We start from the raw sequence: 15,351 nt of genomic DNA on the forward strand, positions 1-15,351 counted from the left end.
GGGGCGTAATAATCTCGAAAACAGGAAAGAGTACCAATCTACACCCATTGTAATCGGCAGAGGGAAGCCTAAGAGCCGATACGAGCATCGGAACGGCTTTATTTCCATTTTCTTTCATCCGGAATGGAACTCTGCGTTCCCGCAGTTCCTTCGGTTGCCGATAAACGGCGGGGAAGCCAGCGTATTCTTTCCGCTTCTACGACGAGCGTCTCGAAGCCGCTTCATTAAATCTTTCCCAGAAACCCCCGACTTGTTCACTGGAAAACCGACTTTGGTACCGCTTCTCTTCTCCTTTTTCCAATTCCCTCCCCGCATCCCCTAATACCGCGAATAATACCCAGCAACGTTTCTTTTCGTTAAGCAACAGCCAAAGGAACGAACGAAACGCTGTTTCGGAAATTCACCTCCGCGGAAGCACCGTCGCCGCAGCTTGCGATTGAGGAAATTGCTGAATTAATTTCCCTCGACAATTTTAAAATAATCTTGTTCGTGAAGCGACAGAAGTTACACTTCTTGAGACTTTTAGTTTATCTGTAAAGTAAAATCTGTGTGCTCGGAAAAAAACACTGAACCACTCCACCTCGCAGTAATTTATCATTTTAATTAATGATCGTACAGATTCCGTTAAATTTCAAGTGTTCATTCAATATGTTCTTGAATGAAAAGAGAATCTGATCTAGTACAGAAGAAAATTGTTTTCAAGATACAAAATTGTAAACTTTTTAAAGATACAAAATTCCTCGACAAAAAATGTGGATGACTGTAAAAATACAAAACAGCTGAACAGAAATTGTAGATTTCTTATTACCCCGGCTATATATAGTAGTTAAAAATCATTCAGTATTATACAACGAGTTTGGATAAACTCTTCACAGAGAAAATCGTAAAATATTAAGAGATCCACTTTAAATTCCCTGTATATCCATAATGGTTTCGCTTACAAATAAATTGAACAGAGCAATTTGATTAACACTAAGCCTACCAAGCACTGAAAGCGATTAAAATGTTTCAGCTTACAAAAATGACAAGGCTCTGTTCATTTAGATCTTATGCAATTTTTATTACAATATGTGCTTGGATAAAGAAACTTATCGAATCAATTTCCACGTAAGCGATTTCATTATTTCAGTAATTGTAAAATGAAAAATATAGAACCGGTTATTTGACCGGCAATCGTAGGTTTAGTGTTGATGACCATTATTTGTCATGTGAAAGCTGTGTACGCTATCACTGTCGAACCGGAAAAACTGTGTACTTGAACGAGACGTCAGATACTTTTTCTCAAATAGTATCTCAATTATATCGTCGGACATGAAGCATGAAGAACATGATTGTAAACTGAAGTCTCTCTCTTTCCAGGACATTTCCAGGAAGCCCGTCATTATGTCAGCTTTGTGTGTCGGTTTATTGCGACCCTCGGTGATTGAATTGTATGGCCAAGTTATCGCCCACCTGAGGATCGGCCTTTAAACTTCCCACGCTGCGGGCGATCGTGATTAACGACAGAATGTTCACCGAGATTGCTTTGGCCAGATTTCATCCAACTTTTGACACATGTTTTAATAAAGGGTGCTGGGCCAGAGATTCTCAGATGATATTCATCTGTCTTTGAGCTTGAAGGAGATCAAAGGGGCTGAGGACTTCGGATGACGATGACGTTTTGTTCATATCAATTTCATTTTGACAGTCGTGGTCCTTTTAATAGGCCATTGAAACACCTACACCTGAAAACACTGTACCCAACACCAAATTTGTTCCACAATTACTGTTTGATGGTTCTTATAGAGTTTTTTGCGCTGATTCCGAGTCTGTGTTGAAAAAAAAACATATTTTTCAACTTTAAACAAATATTGTGATGTCATTATAAGAGATATTGAATTGTTCTTTACTGCAAAAGATTCTGTGGACTTTCCCGGATACAGTAATATCAAATATTAATACATTATGATTGTTTAAACTTGTTTAACGCGCCGTATCCCGTCCCGAACGCCACTGGCGGCAACTCATGTCGGGCGAAAATATTTTGCTTTCTGGTTCGAAAAAAGTCGACGTTCCAAACTTGAAAGGGTGGTTTCTCAAGATAAAAGTCTGCTCTATCGCCTGATATAGTTCGATTTTCCGCTGGACCATTATTTTTTGAGATAAATTGAAAAATATCCTCAAAAATTGGTGCAGAAGTGGTGTCTCTCCGTCTTTAATGATTGTTTAAACATGTTTAAACAATAACTCTTATAATAACATCACAATATTTGTTTAAAGTTGAAAAATATGTTTTTTCCAACGTTTTGTTTCTCAAAAACTGTGCGTCTAGGAGAAAAATTAAGGACAGACACGGAATCAGCGCAAAAAAACTCTATAAGAACCACCCAACAGTAATTGGGAAACATACAAGAAGTTGAAATTTGTTGGACAGTGAAATTAATCAATTTTATTTTTGGCCTTGAGAAGTATTTAACGATACGGAACAATAGTAAGGGATACAAAAAATGTGTTATATCTATGTGGGTTTATACAAAATTTAGGAGCCACAATACGGACCTATTAACAAAGTTTAGAATCTAAAAAATCTTTAGAAATCCACGGAAAATTATAAAACCTACAATTAAATTTCAGAGGTTACAAATAAAAGAGTAAGATCTAGTAATAAATTATAGGCTCTCCATAGAAAGTGTAGAGCCTCCAGTTCGTAAAAATTTGGAACCAAATTTTGGGGGCCTAATATTTTTAGGATTTTCACAGTGGTAATTCTCTTGACGCTTTCTTTTCCACCTAAAGTAGACCCGTCAGCTTTACCACAATGCCTGCTGTGTATCACAACTCTTTGTATACCACGTATATTTTTATGACAGCGACTTTCCAGGCGAGACCTCTCGTGTCTACAAGAACCTGTTTCAAGACACCGAAATGGAGCCCGTGTTCACAAATGTTAGCCTCCTCCCCCAGACTTCAAACGAAAAGGAAAAAGACATTAAGGAAATGAATCGACAGAACGGGGCGAAGAAAAGCTCAGAGATGTGAGCAGAACCGTAAAAAGCGAAAGTACACGAATTCATCGTGGGCTTGCCGGTAAACGTACACTGAAACTGGCGAAGCTCAGAGGAAACATTAGAAAACAGAACATGTTATGCAGAAAGTTAAAAGAAGTCGCAAAGTAGAAACACACGGAAAGAAGAAAGTATTAAGATGTAACGGTCTGAGTTTCGGTGCGGATTTGATCGTAAAATGTGTACAAAACTTGACCAGGGTAGCCTCTGTAAGACGGTAAAAAATAATAGAATCAAAACTTCGATGAAAAAGAGGAGAACCTGGCTGTCAGGATGGTATTATTCTTATCAGACTCGCATTATGGTGGTCGCAAGCACTTGGAACTTTTATATCCCCCTCAACTTCCACCCGCACCAATTCACAAGCTTCCAAGAACCACTGAATTGTCTTGCTGCGTTGTTTCTTGAAATTTGATCCCACTTCTCATTGATTATACTCAGTTTACGCGGGGTCGTGCAATTTTTCATGAATTCTGTTTCCGGGGCCGACCATTTTTTTATTTAAATTTTTCTTAGGCTTGTGAAAAGTCGTTTGCAGCTGTTCACAACCTTTTTTTTCGAGTCCTACAATTTTTCTGTGGCCTAAGGGCCACTAAGTCTCTGTAGTTCCAAAAAATTGGTTTGCTAGCCCTAGAAGTTTTCTGTGGCCCCTAAATTTTTTTGGAAGCACTACGACTTTTCTGTGGGCCACACAATTGACTTGCACCCCTTAAAACTTTCTTATAGCTCCTAAAAGTTAGCAAGCTCTAAAATTTTTACGCGCGTCCTAAAATGTTTTTGCATTCCTTACGATTTTCCTGTGACCCCTAAAATTTGGATCCGTTGAAGACGGTCCCTGATGCACATAATCGCACACAAACATACAAAGCACTACGTGACTCAGGGCCGGTACGGTGGTTTTATTGCATCATACATTTGAGTCGTCCCCGCATGTCGAAGACAGAGAGCTTGCGGCTTCCCTCGTGCGGTACGTGCTTCCCGTGCCTTAAACAGAAAGCCGAGATCTCGCTGGGAATTCGACTAAATCCTTTCGCGCCTTCCAAAAACAACAGAACAAGAGAAAAAAGAAAGCCGATGAGAGTGGACGAATCAGAGTATCGAGGCTTGCGCTTAACACCAACAGCTGGGAACAAGTGGAGAATATTATCCACGTCACCAGAGCAAATCCGGGGACGAAAATAACACAGAACGTGGACGGTATCAACCTTCATCCCTTCGGATCCCTTTACATCCCTTCGCATTTCCTTGTTCCACGGCTGACTGGTATCTGCAAAAGCTTTTTTCGACGTCGGCTCAGCCGAAACCGCAAGCTCCGATATCTTCGAAGCGTACTCCTCGACTCCAAATTAGGCACTCCAGGCTTCCTAACTAAAATCTTATGCTGCGTCCACACTGAAACATCGAGCAAGTTTTTGGAGCCGCTTGTTACCTTCTCCTTGATAGGCAACAAATTCAACCGCTCTCTTAAAAAATTATGATATAATATGTCTCTTAAAACATATAAATAAAATCAGTTTGATAATGAAAAAATTTTTTGACCGATGGTTCCTGTTGCAGTTTTTATCCTTGTGACGAGTAGAACACGGTGCAGTAAAAGAAAAAGTTTGATCTTGTAATTCAAGGTCACAGTTAATTTTGCGCCACCTGTCTTGCATCAGTTTCTACCACACCGAGAGTGTAGTCACGACATATAATTTCTATACACCCTGTACATATCCAAATTCAAAGATAAAATTAAATATCTCAGGACTCCCAATGATGAATCTTGATGGTTTTTCCTTTGTTTACTTTAAAATAAGTAGGGGCATCTTTTTTATTGAATAAACTTTTTTGTATGACCTTCGGATCATGGTTTTTTTGGCGTGGGGCACACCGCCACTTTCCAACTTATTTCTTTCAGGCTCCACGGTGTGCCCCAAGCCAAAAAAAACCATGATCCGAAGATCATACAAAAAAGTTTATTTAATGACAAAGATGCCCCTACTTATTTTAAACTAAACAAAGGATAAACCATCAAGATTCATCATTGGAGTCCTGAGATATTTAATTTTATGTAAACTCAAAAAATGATGGTTTTTTGCAATTATTTGGAAATCAAGGCCGAAACAAAAAAAGTTATAGAGGTAAAAGTTGTTCCATTTGGGGTCCTCTACAGCTGGTTAACGTTTGGTAATTTAAAAACGGATTATCTTGTATATGCTAAAGGAAAAGAGCATAATAATGATTAATTTAATTAACTAATTCGTATGCACAGCATTGTGTTCTCGATACACACCGAAGATTACGCTAAAAAAGTGATGACATTTGGCGAGTAGGGTTGTCGAACACGTGATGAAGGGTGTCAGCGTGCGTTAATTAACTCGTTGCAGGTGCGTCAAATGGGATTCGAGTATCAGAAATAAACAAGTGTCGAGGGAAATTACCTCTCGCGCTGTCTGCGCTCGCCGATTCTTTTCGCCTCGGTATAACGGAGCCCGTTGGTGCGAAAAATAATCGGGAACGCGAGGCGCTCGAGGACGCCGACAAGGGGGTCGAGCCGGCGAGAAGGTGAAAAGCGGGAATTTTGCGAGCGAAGAGAGAAAATTCGTCGCGAACTCTCTCTCTCATCGCGTGCATCGGTCCCCGCGTCACCTCGCAATATCCAGCCCAGAATTTCACTCTGCCCGGCTGCTTTTCTCCGTTTCCTCTCGCACACGGCCGACCGTTTTTCTCGCCGACCAGCTTTTACCTCTGCATCGTCGCGGCCCTTCCTCACCTCGGAAAATTGGAAATCCCGAAAGTCCCGCGTCAGATTATTGAAATTCCGAGCGGAACGCAACCGGCCACGAAATACTTGGCCGATTCCGAATATTGTCGCTTATAACGCATCGATAATTACTCGTCCGTCCATGTTAATTAATCCATGCACTCCTATAGAATTTTTCGGAACGCGATCTACCACAGGGAGAGGCTGTAAGAAATATTTGTACCGACCATTTTAATGTTTGTCGAATCAGAAAATAATGGTTATAATAATCCCTTGGCCTACGATTTATTTTACGGTTTCAGTAATCAGAACTTTTTTTTGTAGATCGTAATTTCCTGAAAAAGGAGAATATTGATATAAATTGTATTCCTATATGTTCTTCAATAGCTGTATATTAACAAAACCAAAACAGAATTTTATTTCGATTTAAAGGAAATTATTAACATATATTTTTATCAGAATCCGTTCAGAATAAGGCAAGGGGTTAATAGATCATTATGCAAAAATAACATTTCTGCCTTGTTTTTTTTGACACCCTTAAAGCTTTTTTAATTTTTCATTATTTAAAATGTCTGCTTCTCTCATCTTTATCATAAATTCATAAAATCCTGAGCCTCTAGTAAGAAGCTCCTTTAATGTCGAATGCACAGTGTCATTGTGTGACCAATTAACTCGTGCACTACTTGTCTGACTAGAGGAGCCAGAGTCTGTCTAATGACGTCATATACTACTTGCTCGAGTAATGAAGTCTTAAAACATGAGATACTTCTTACTTAAAACATATAACTTCTAATTTGCTAATGAAGCACCATCGCTGGGTCAGCCTGTACCTCTGACCTCGAAGACCGCGCCGAGACACGGTTTACATTTTTAAATCGTTACTCTCAGGTGTTTTAACGCGGTACACATTGTTCTTTACTGCATTCAGAACGCATTCGCGCGGAAATTAAAAAAGGAAAGAATGCTATAGTAAACTCTTTACTATGCAGACGAGGATTCTTTTAAACGTGAAAAACAGCACCTGTACGGAACAAGTTGGCTCCGCGTGAAACGAAAACAATGCGAACCATTTTATTTCCGATTCGATTGCAAAATAAACTTATTCGGTATTGCCGTGTAGGTCTCTTTAATCATTTATCATCGTGCAAAATATAATTAATGTGCGACTTAATACCGCATAAACATTGCTATTTCATGGTCGAGTCTGTTTAATTAATCGATTCCGAACAATATACGAATTAACACCTTAATGTTCAATTTTATTCACGGTTGTAATAATTAAAATTGTTTTTTATGTAAGAAACGTTTTTTACAAATCCCACTGAACTGAAACCTCGATAAATTTTTCCCCGAGCCAATATCAATAATAAATGGATACTGCGAAGCCCGTCAGCTCGCTCATTTCCCGTGTAAACAATAGCAATATTAAAGAAGTATCGACAGAGGGAGGCCAAGGAAAAACAGTGGACCTCTCCACGTACTTTCCTCTCTCGTCGAAACTTTCTCTCGGACTCTTTAATTCACTTTCATTCCCGAGGCATCTCGAGCTCCTAATCAATCTCGAAGACCCGTACCGAATCGATCGGGCTTATCCGATGGATTTTCCAAAGAACAACCGTGTTCCCGGCGCTGTACAATTCTCGACGATCGACGAACCCCGGTGAAGATCCCAAGTCGGCAGAAAATTAATAACTTCTGAACTAATCCTTTTTTTTGACTTGAGATCTCTAATACTTTTTTGAAGAAGACACGAAGCTGAATCGATTAATGAAAAAAAAATACAATGTTGTTAAAAAATATCGAAGTGATCTCTATTTTTTTCATTACATAAAAATCTTAGTGCTAATATTTTGATTACAACCCATTACTGTGTAATTACTGATTAACTTTTGTTTCAAAAATTTGTTAAGTTTTTGAATTTTTTGAAATATATTGAGTTGTATAAATGTATAATGAATTCATACGTCTAGTTAAAATTGTCGGCAGCGTTACAAACTAGACCATATCACACTTATTTTTTACGACAAACGTTTTTTCACATTTCATATCTCGAAAATTGGACTTTCGGCATTGTCTCTGTGCGACGGTAGCAATGTCGAATTGAATCCGATCGTACGTTTCCGTGTTTCCTTATTTCACTTCTCCCTTTGCCCGAGTCGGCCTAAAGTGGGACAATAACGGGCCGTTCTCTCTTATGGCGGAAGAGCAAACCTTCGTATCGCGTCCCTCGATCAATGATCCTCGTCAGAAACCGCCGAGAGCCTCTCCTTGGATCGCGATAACTTCTGCTTGGCGATCTACTTCGTGTGTCCACATCCTTGCTGGAAGGAGAACCTGATTCCTGCAGGGTGAATTGAATTTCGCACTTTGTTTTTACATCTGGATTATTTTCAGCATTTCTTTGCGATTTAAGTGGATTTTTGGTGGAATTTATGCTTCCTTTTAACACTTGAATTATTATTACTAGATTTGTAGATTTCTGTGGAATGTCTATTTCAATAGACAGAGATCCTCAACAATTTCATTTTGTTTCGAATTTTAAACTTGTACTATAATGTATGCTACCGCACACAGTATTGATCAGGAACCGTTAATAATTATAGAATCTGTTAAAATATACAGTAGATTAGCTTCGAATTTGATGCATTTACAGCATACCTGGTCTCCCAAAACTTTTCCAAAAATTTTGACAAACATAAATTGATATCAAAGGCAACTATTAGGTTGGCAACTAAATTCGCGACCTTTTGTTTTGTAATTCTTTTATTATATCATCATAACCTCATTCAGTCACTATTCCTTTTGAAGTGTATATCATTGGAAAGCTCTGCATTTTTCGATTAATTTGATATAAGATACTCGTGCTTAAAAAATACATATAAATGACTTTGTTTGAGAAAATATGGAAGTCGCGAACTTAGTTGTCAACTTAATATTCTTTTGCTTTGCAAATTTTTATAAATCGGGTCCATAAAAATTTGCATAGAAATCAGCAGTGTGTTCAGAAGCAATTTAATAATAAATGAGCAAACGTGGAACCGTAGAGACTATCCATAAAAAATATAACTAACTAAATGAGTGAAACAGAATTGTAGAAACCTAGATAAGCTTGAAACGATGCAGTAAAGAGCTATGGCAAGTATAGCGGACAATAATCGTAAGAAGGAAACAATGATTACGAACATAAATTCAGAAGAAGGTAGTAAAACATCGGATCGGGACGCATTAAACAGAAAATTCCACACACAAGCGTTTTCAAGCTTCATTGCACCGGGACACGCGTATCTACCAAAACAAGCGTATAAAAGCAAGCATACAGGTTGTTCCAAAAATATTGTACTTCCTTGAGAGGGATGATTCCTGAGGTCATTTGATGTAACTGTTTCCTTTGCGAAAACGTTCTTCGAGGCTTTGTTAAGGAGTTATGAACGAAAAGCACGAACCAATCAAAGCACAGTTCCCGCTTAGCGTGGCTTTGGCATTGGTCTGTTTGATTCCGTATTTTTCATGGATAATTCCTTAACAAAACCTCGGAGTACATTTTCGCAAAGGAAAAAGTTTATTCAATGACCTCAGGAATTACTCCATCCAAGGAAATACAACATTTTTGAGACATCCTGTATAAAAGTTTGATATGACGATTAAAATCTTTACCGGCAGCGTTATCTTGTTTATGTAACGTGAAGCTGCAACTGATGCGTCAAAGTTCTCCGGCTTTAATATTCGGAAGAACACTCTGCGGAGGAGTGTCGAGGAACACTATGAGCTTCTGATAAAAATATACGACGGCCATTGAGGAAAACGACGCCTGACCTCGATGTCTGTTTAACGTCGACGTCTAAAATGAAACTTTTTCTGTTCAGTCACGCTTCAACGAGTCGAAAAGGCCATTCGTCCCACGGTTGAAGAAATTAGTAGAAATTTAACACATCGGGGCACCGTCAATTAAATCAAATCGACGAGGTAGATTCTCAAGAAAGAAGAAAATTTTACTGGATTCTATAATACATTTCCATATTTAATTACGAAGATTTCGTTGGTGTTCAGATTCAATTTCTACTTCGCACTGCACACTACTGCATGCTAATTTGGGGAGTTTTAATACAGAGAATTTGGCATGATACTAATTTAAGTCAGCCAAGTACTTGCTTCTTAAAAATGGGATTACATTTCTAAAAATTTTTCAAACAACCACTCTATAAATATAATAATATTAGTTGCTAGTATTAGTGATCTTGCTGTCTCAACCCTATCTTAAATTTATCTTTCTATTATATAAAATAGTTGTGTCACGCAAAAACTCCGAGTGGCGGCAAAGCCCCCTAGTTTATAATATTAATTTATAGGAGGACCACCAGAAGAGTTGAAAATATTTTGAATCATCAAGAAGCCAGCTGTTTCCCAATTGCTCTCCCAATGTATTTTAAATATTGTGAAAAATTAGTTGGTGATGTATACGACACCCTTATGCAATTATTATTTCTCACAATTACTATTTCAGACGAAAAAAAAATTGTATTACTGTTATAGGGTTGGGATACGTAAGAAACTGCAATCTCTAAGCCTCTTAAATCATGTAATCGGGTTAGCGACTGTAATGGAGACGAAAATTACATGCAACGTTCTCCGAGACGTGACTATGCATTTCCTCGGTGCTCTAAGAATTTTCTGATTGCTTTCGTAACACTTAAATTTCGTCACAAAATTAATTGGCGTTGTATATGACATTTTCGTACATTATTATATTTTGAAGCATTAAAGCATTACAAATATAAATAATGAAATTTCTTAAATCTCTTCTTCTCTTCTTCCTTCTATCTCTCAATCCCCATTGCAAAATCTGTATTTTTCTCAATTTTTACAATATGTTTTAATTATTATCGTTGCTTAATTGAATTCTTAGGTACGACTTAGGAAACCGGTTCCTTTAGTCGTACCGATGTAAGTTTTTAAAGATTCAGTTTATTTTACGTGAAAGCATATAGATTTTCTAATTTCGTTATAAGAAATAACAACAATATTAACACAAGTTTTGAATAACACATTTAATTTCTATTTATTTGATATAAATCCGAAGTTTTATATGGTTTCTTTCTTAAGGGGTACGACTTGAGCAACCTTATCCTATAATTTTGTGGGTCACTGTGCAAGCATGAGGAAGCAATGCTGGTGGTGTGAGGCTGAAATACGAATCGGAAAGGAACTAGAATCTTTTGAAAAATGCTCGGCAACGTTGTCCAAGGCATGACCATGCATTTCCTCGGTGGCCGAAAAATTTCACGGTGCTCGAGAGAGAGCAAGAGAGAAAGAGAGACATTGGCCGGGGACGGGTGCGTCACGTAGATAACTATGACGGGTGTATGGATGTGTGTGGCAAGGATCGAGCAACGGCAGTTCCATTCAGCGGAGCTTATTGCCGCCGTTACACCGTATGAATATTGCATGCAACGGGCAGACGCGTCGTACACAGCGCCTATCTCCTCGAGCAGCGACGCGTACCTTCGCGTCTATTTATGACGACTGAAAGCCGTGCCGGAACGGATCCTCCTAGGTCCCATAGCCGACCCACCCTCCGTTATGGTTGCCGATAGGTCCGCGCCCTCTATACGTCTGTAACCCTTTGTTACACTTTGTACGCCCAGCCACCGAGTCTGACGTTATTCGTGACCTCCATTTATTATAAAAACAGAATCAGTTCTCAAAATGTTTTTTAGAAATGTGTTTTTATACTGGGTGTTAATTTCAAGTTGAGAGAACATCTAAATTGTTTCCGCTACTTATTAACCCTTTGCCTTACAATATCGTGTCTGACTCGTGATAAAGATTCTGATAAAAATGTATGTTACTAATTTCCTTTGAACCGAAATGAAATTCTGTTTTCGTTCTGTTAATATACAGCTATTGGAGAACATATATGAATACAATTTATGTGAATAATCTCCTTTATTAGGAAATTACGATCTACAAAAAATGTTCTAATCACTGAAACCGTAAAATAAATCGCAGGCTAAGGGGTTAAAAGTACGAAAAAATAACTAAATAGAATGTGCATGGTTTTTGAGGAATACATGTTAATATGCACAAAAAATACGGTGACCTTGAAACAACCGTTAAAACGACATTCGAAGCACTTTTTCATTACCATCTGATGCACGCCTTAAAACCGTGTGTATCCTATTTAGTTATTTTTTCTTACTTTTAATAGTAGCGGAAATAATTTAGGTGTTCGAGTTAAACTGAACACCCGGTATAAGGCAATTGTAGCCAATGTTACAAATGCAAATAAATGGATCGTAAAATCTCGAAGCTCAGCTTTCGAAAGACAATGGTTTCTTAGATCGGTTCTAGCAAAATTCGACGCTAAGACGCCATCTTACCGAGTCTCTGCTATTTCCCAGGGGCAGCGTTTAAATTACAGTTAACAGTGCCTCGCGTCTTATCGTTTCAAGAAGAGTGACGGTAATTGCCGCGCGACTGGCACCGGCTCGTATTTAAACGACGACTACGAAAATCCGACGAAACGCTCCGTTCCCTGTCGGCGTAATATCGCGTTTACCCACCGAAGATAAGTTCACCGATTTCCTGACGCCTCTATGAATCGTTAAACTCGGGAGCTACCGAGCGGTTTCTATATTTCCGATTGCGCGGAACGGTGCGTGGATTAATCTGATTAATGGAATCCCTACGAGACCGGCTCCCGAAAGTGGAAGTAAATGAACACCACCCACGCATAAATATCAGCACTCCCACGGCTCCCTCAATTTAACCAAACGTGCGACGAGATCCATGGTGGAACCTGCGTTACTCGTTGTTTAGTAATGAGGGGTACAAAGTTTGTTTGATCGAACTTATTTTTGTATCAAAGAATTTTTGTAGTGAAATATTGCAGGAGAAAAAATTAACCCTTGCACAGTCCTTGAGATAATTTAATCTTCGCTAATATCCTTCTGGTTTCAGATTGTTCGCTGTAAAATTGGAAATTTATCTAAATACATATTTTTGTAGGGACAGATTAACTATTAAAAAGGGACCTGAAATCTTATGACGAATGATTTCACTAAAACGTAACATTTAAGGAATCATAGAATTTAAGTTTCTGCGCGAAATTTAAGAATTTATTGTTGGAAAACTATTGAACCTTCTGCATTGGGATTGTGCACAGATATTTATTACTATTTGAAATAACGTTCGATTTTTCTCAAGTAAAAATAATATTACACGAGTTATAAAGTTTCGTTTACTCATTCTTGTCATAACTGCATAATCCACATTCAGTAGATTCAGTTCGCCACGAGTCAGACTCGATACAATCGAACAAGCGGTAGAGAAACAACCAGGTAAATTAATTCCAATTTTTAAATGACCATGTAATGAAAATGGGAGCTGATCATGTAGGCAATAGCTTAATTGTATACGGCGTGTAATCTCGTGTCACGTTACCTCTAATGGCCGAGCGTTACAGCGTCCGATAGACTATCTTTTAAACTGCGCTGGACCGGCAAAATTAGCGACTTTTCTGCGATAAACGTTGGTGTTTGAACGCGTTCCCGCCGAAATAGGTTCGATAAGCCGAGGGACGAGTTATCGGCAGTCATGGCGACCCGAGATACGTTCGAACAGCTGAAATTCCATCTTCCAGAATTTCGTTCGTCCCGGGAACGGGTCTAATAAGCCTCTTAGCTGCGAACAGCGTCGTTCCGCGTGTATCCTCGTTGAAAAACCTCGAGGGGACGGCTCCTTTATCGGTCGGGGCTGTGTACGCGTTGTAAAGCTCGCGTTTCCATGTAAAGCGGCTCCGGAAAAAATTGATTGGAAGTATGATAACCGGCTTAGCGCGCGGATCACGGATTCACCTTCCATGGATCGAAGCTTCCCAACTCTATGATGAGGTGAAGGATCAGCCGCGATATTTACGTCCGGGATCGATACCGACTCCCCAACCAGGCGATTTAAGACCACGAAAGAAAATGGCGGCCACCGGACCAATGAAAAATGGACGCGTTCTTGTATGCTACGCAAACCCCCCGCTGATTGATTGCGATATCTGAGCTGATACGTTTAATTCGAGTGATAAATGGCGCTTAGGCGGATCGCGCCGCGGAATTTACATTATTTAAATTTCGAGGCGCGTCTGGCGACAGACTGGCGCGCCACCATTTTGGGTTCTTGCGGAGACTACGGTCGACAACCTCGCGCGGTAAGTAAATTAAAAATATTTGTGGCAATTTTTTTTAATCAAAATAATTTTAATAGACTATGGTAAAATAGTCCTCGGTGTGTGTGTGAAATTATAGTGAAATGTTTTTTTTGTGGCTTTGATTTGTGCTCGACATAACCTCTTCCTTCTGACGAATTGTTAGAAAATATGCTAGTTTTTATGGTGAAAAACATGTCTTTATAGAATTGGTATTTTGAACGCTGAACCTTATTAAAAAATTTTGGATAATTTTTTCAGAGAAATATTTTAGGTAATTAGGTATTTAGTATTCTCATATGTGTGGCTTCGCTAGCCTGTGTAGATCAGCTGACAAGTGCTACATTTATTATTCTTATTCATATTATATATATTTATATTCTTATAATATTTCTTGTAATATTTCTTTAGAGCTCATAAAGTCAAAATTATAACTTCGTGTCTACATTCCACTGTAACAACGCTGTTCCACCATTTCGCCCAAGAAAATCAGTTAATAAATCGGAAGACTGCAGAAGGCGATTGTAGCTCGATGCAGCATGCAAATCCTGTCGTCGACGCTCCTAAATTGAAGCTCATCAATCCGGTCCGCTTGAATATTTCCAGTGTTTCGCGCCGGAATGGCCACTCGAGGCGCGGCGACAATGCAAGAGGCTGACGATCTGCCGAAATGTTAATCGCCCCCTACTCCGCCATTTGCATTCGAGACTGTGCGATTAAGAATGATTCAGGAATGCAATTACACCGGGAGACCGTTTGATGTATTATCGTCACGCGGCCAAGGGAAATCTTAACGTCGCGCGTCGTCGTTGAACGAGTTGCAGAAAAACGTCCTGGAACTTCAATTTACGGTAATTTATTTCACGCAAATAGAACAAGTGCTAGCTAAAAAGATTTCCAGGTATCCTTTTTGTCTAGAAGATAGTTATGTTATCGAATAAAATTATTTTCAAAATTAGTTTTTGAGCATTGTTCACGAGTGTCTAGAAAATTAACCCCTTCAGGATAAATGTCGACATGTTGATGACATGATGAATTTAACATTATTACATCATGATGACGTATTAAAACATTTAACATATTACTATCACGAAAAAATAACATTCTTCAATAATTGAAAATTATATGTCGATATTCCCTAATTTGATTAATCTTGCTACTGTTTTAAAATTTCAAATCTGCAATCTAGAGTAAAGAACTGAAAGTGGTACCATGATGGTGGAAAACAGAGATGCCAGTAGCTGACTGAAATCTTCAATGGATCTAGCAATTTTTAGGGAGGTAAAAATATTTTTATTTTCCGTCAATAATGATAAACATGAATATTTCTGATTTTACTTATCGTAAAATAACTTATTGATTGATTT

The 15,351-nt window shown here is 38.6% G+C and overlaps 1 long non-coding RNA gene across 1 annotated transcript in view; it reads left to right on the forward strand.

Annotated features, from left to right (window-relative positions):
* LOC143210873 (uncharacterized) overlaps positions 1–15,351 on the forward strand; it is a 30,808-nt gene that overhangs the window by 3,645 nt on the left and 11,812 nt on the right. The window contains exons 2-3 of the long non-coding RNA XR_013009347.1: positions 14,591–14,835; positions 15,174–15,265. This is a non-coding gene — a long non-coding RNA (uncharacterized LOC143210873). The remainder of the gene's footprint in view (positions 1–14,590; positions 14,836–15,173; positions 15,266–15,351) is intronic.

This window comes from Lasioglossum baleicum, chromosome 7 (assembly GCF_051020765.1).
Source record: "Lasioglossum baleicum chromosome 7, iyLasBale1, whole genome shotgun sequence".
NCBI classification, from domain to species: domain Eukaryota; kingdom Metazoa; phylum Arthropoda; class Insecta; order Hymenoptera; family Halictidae; genus Lasioglossum; species Lasioglossum baleicum.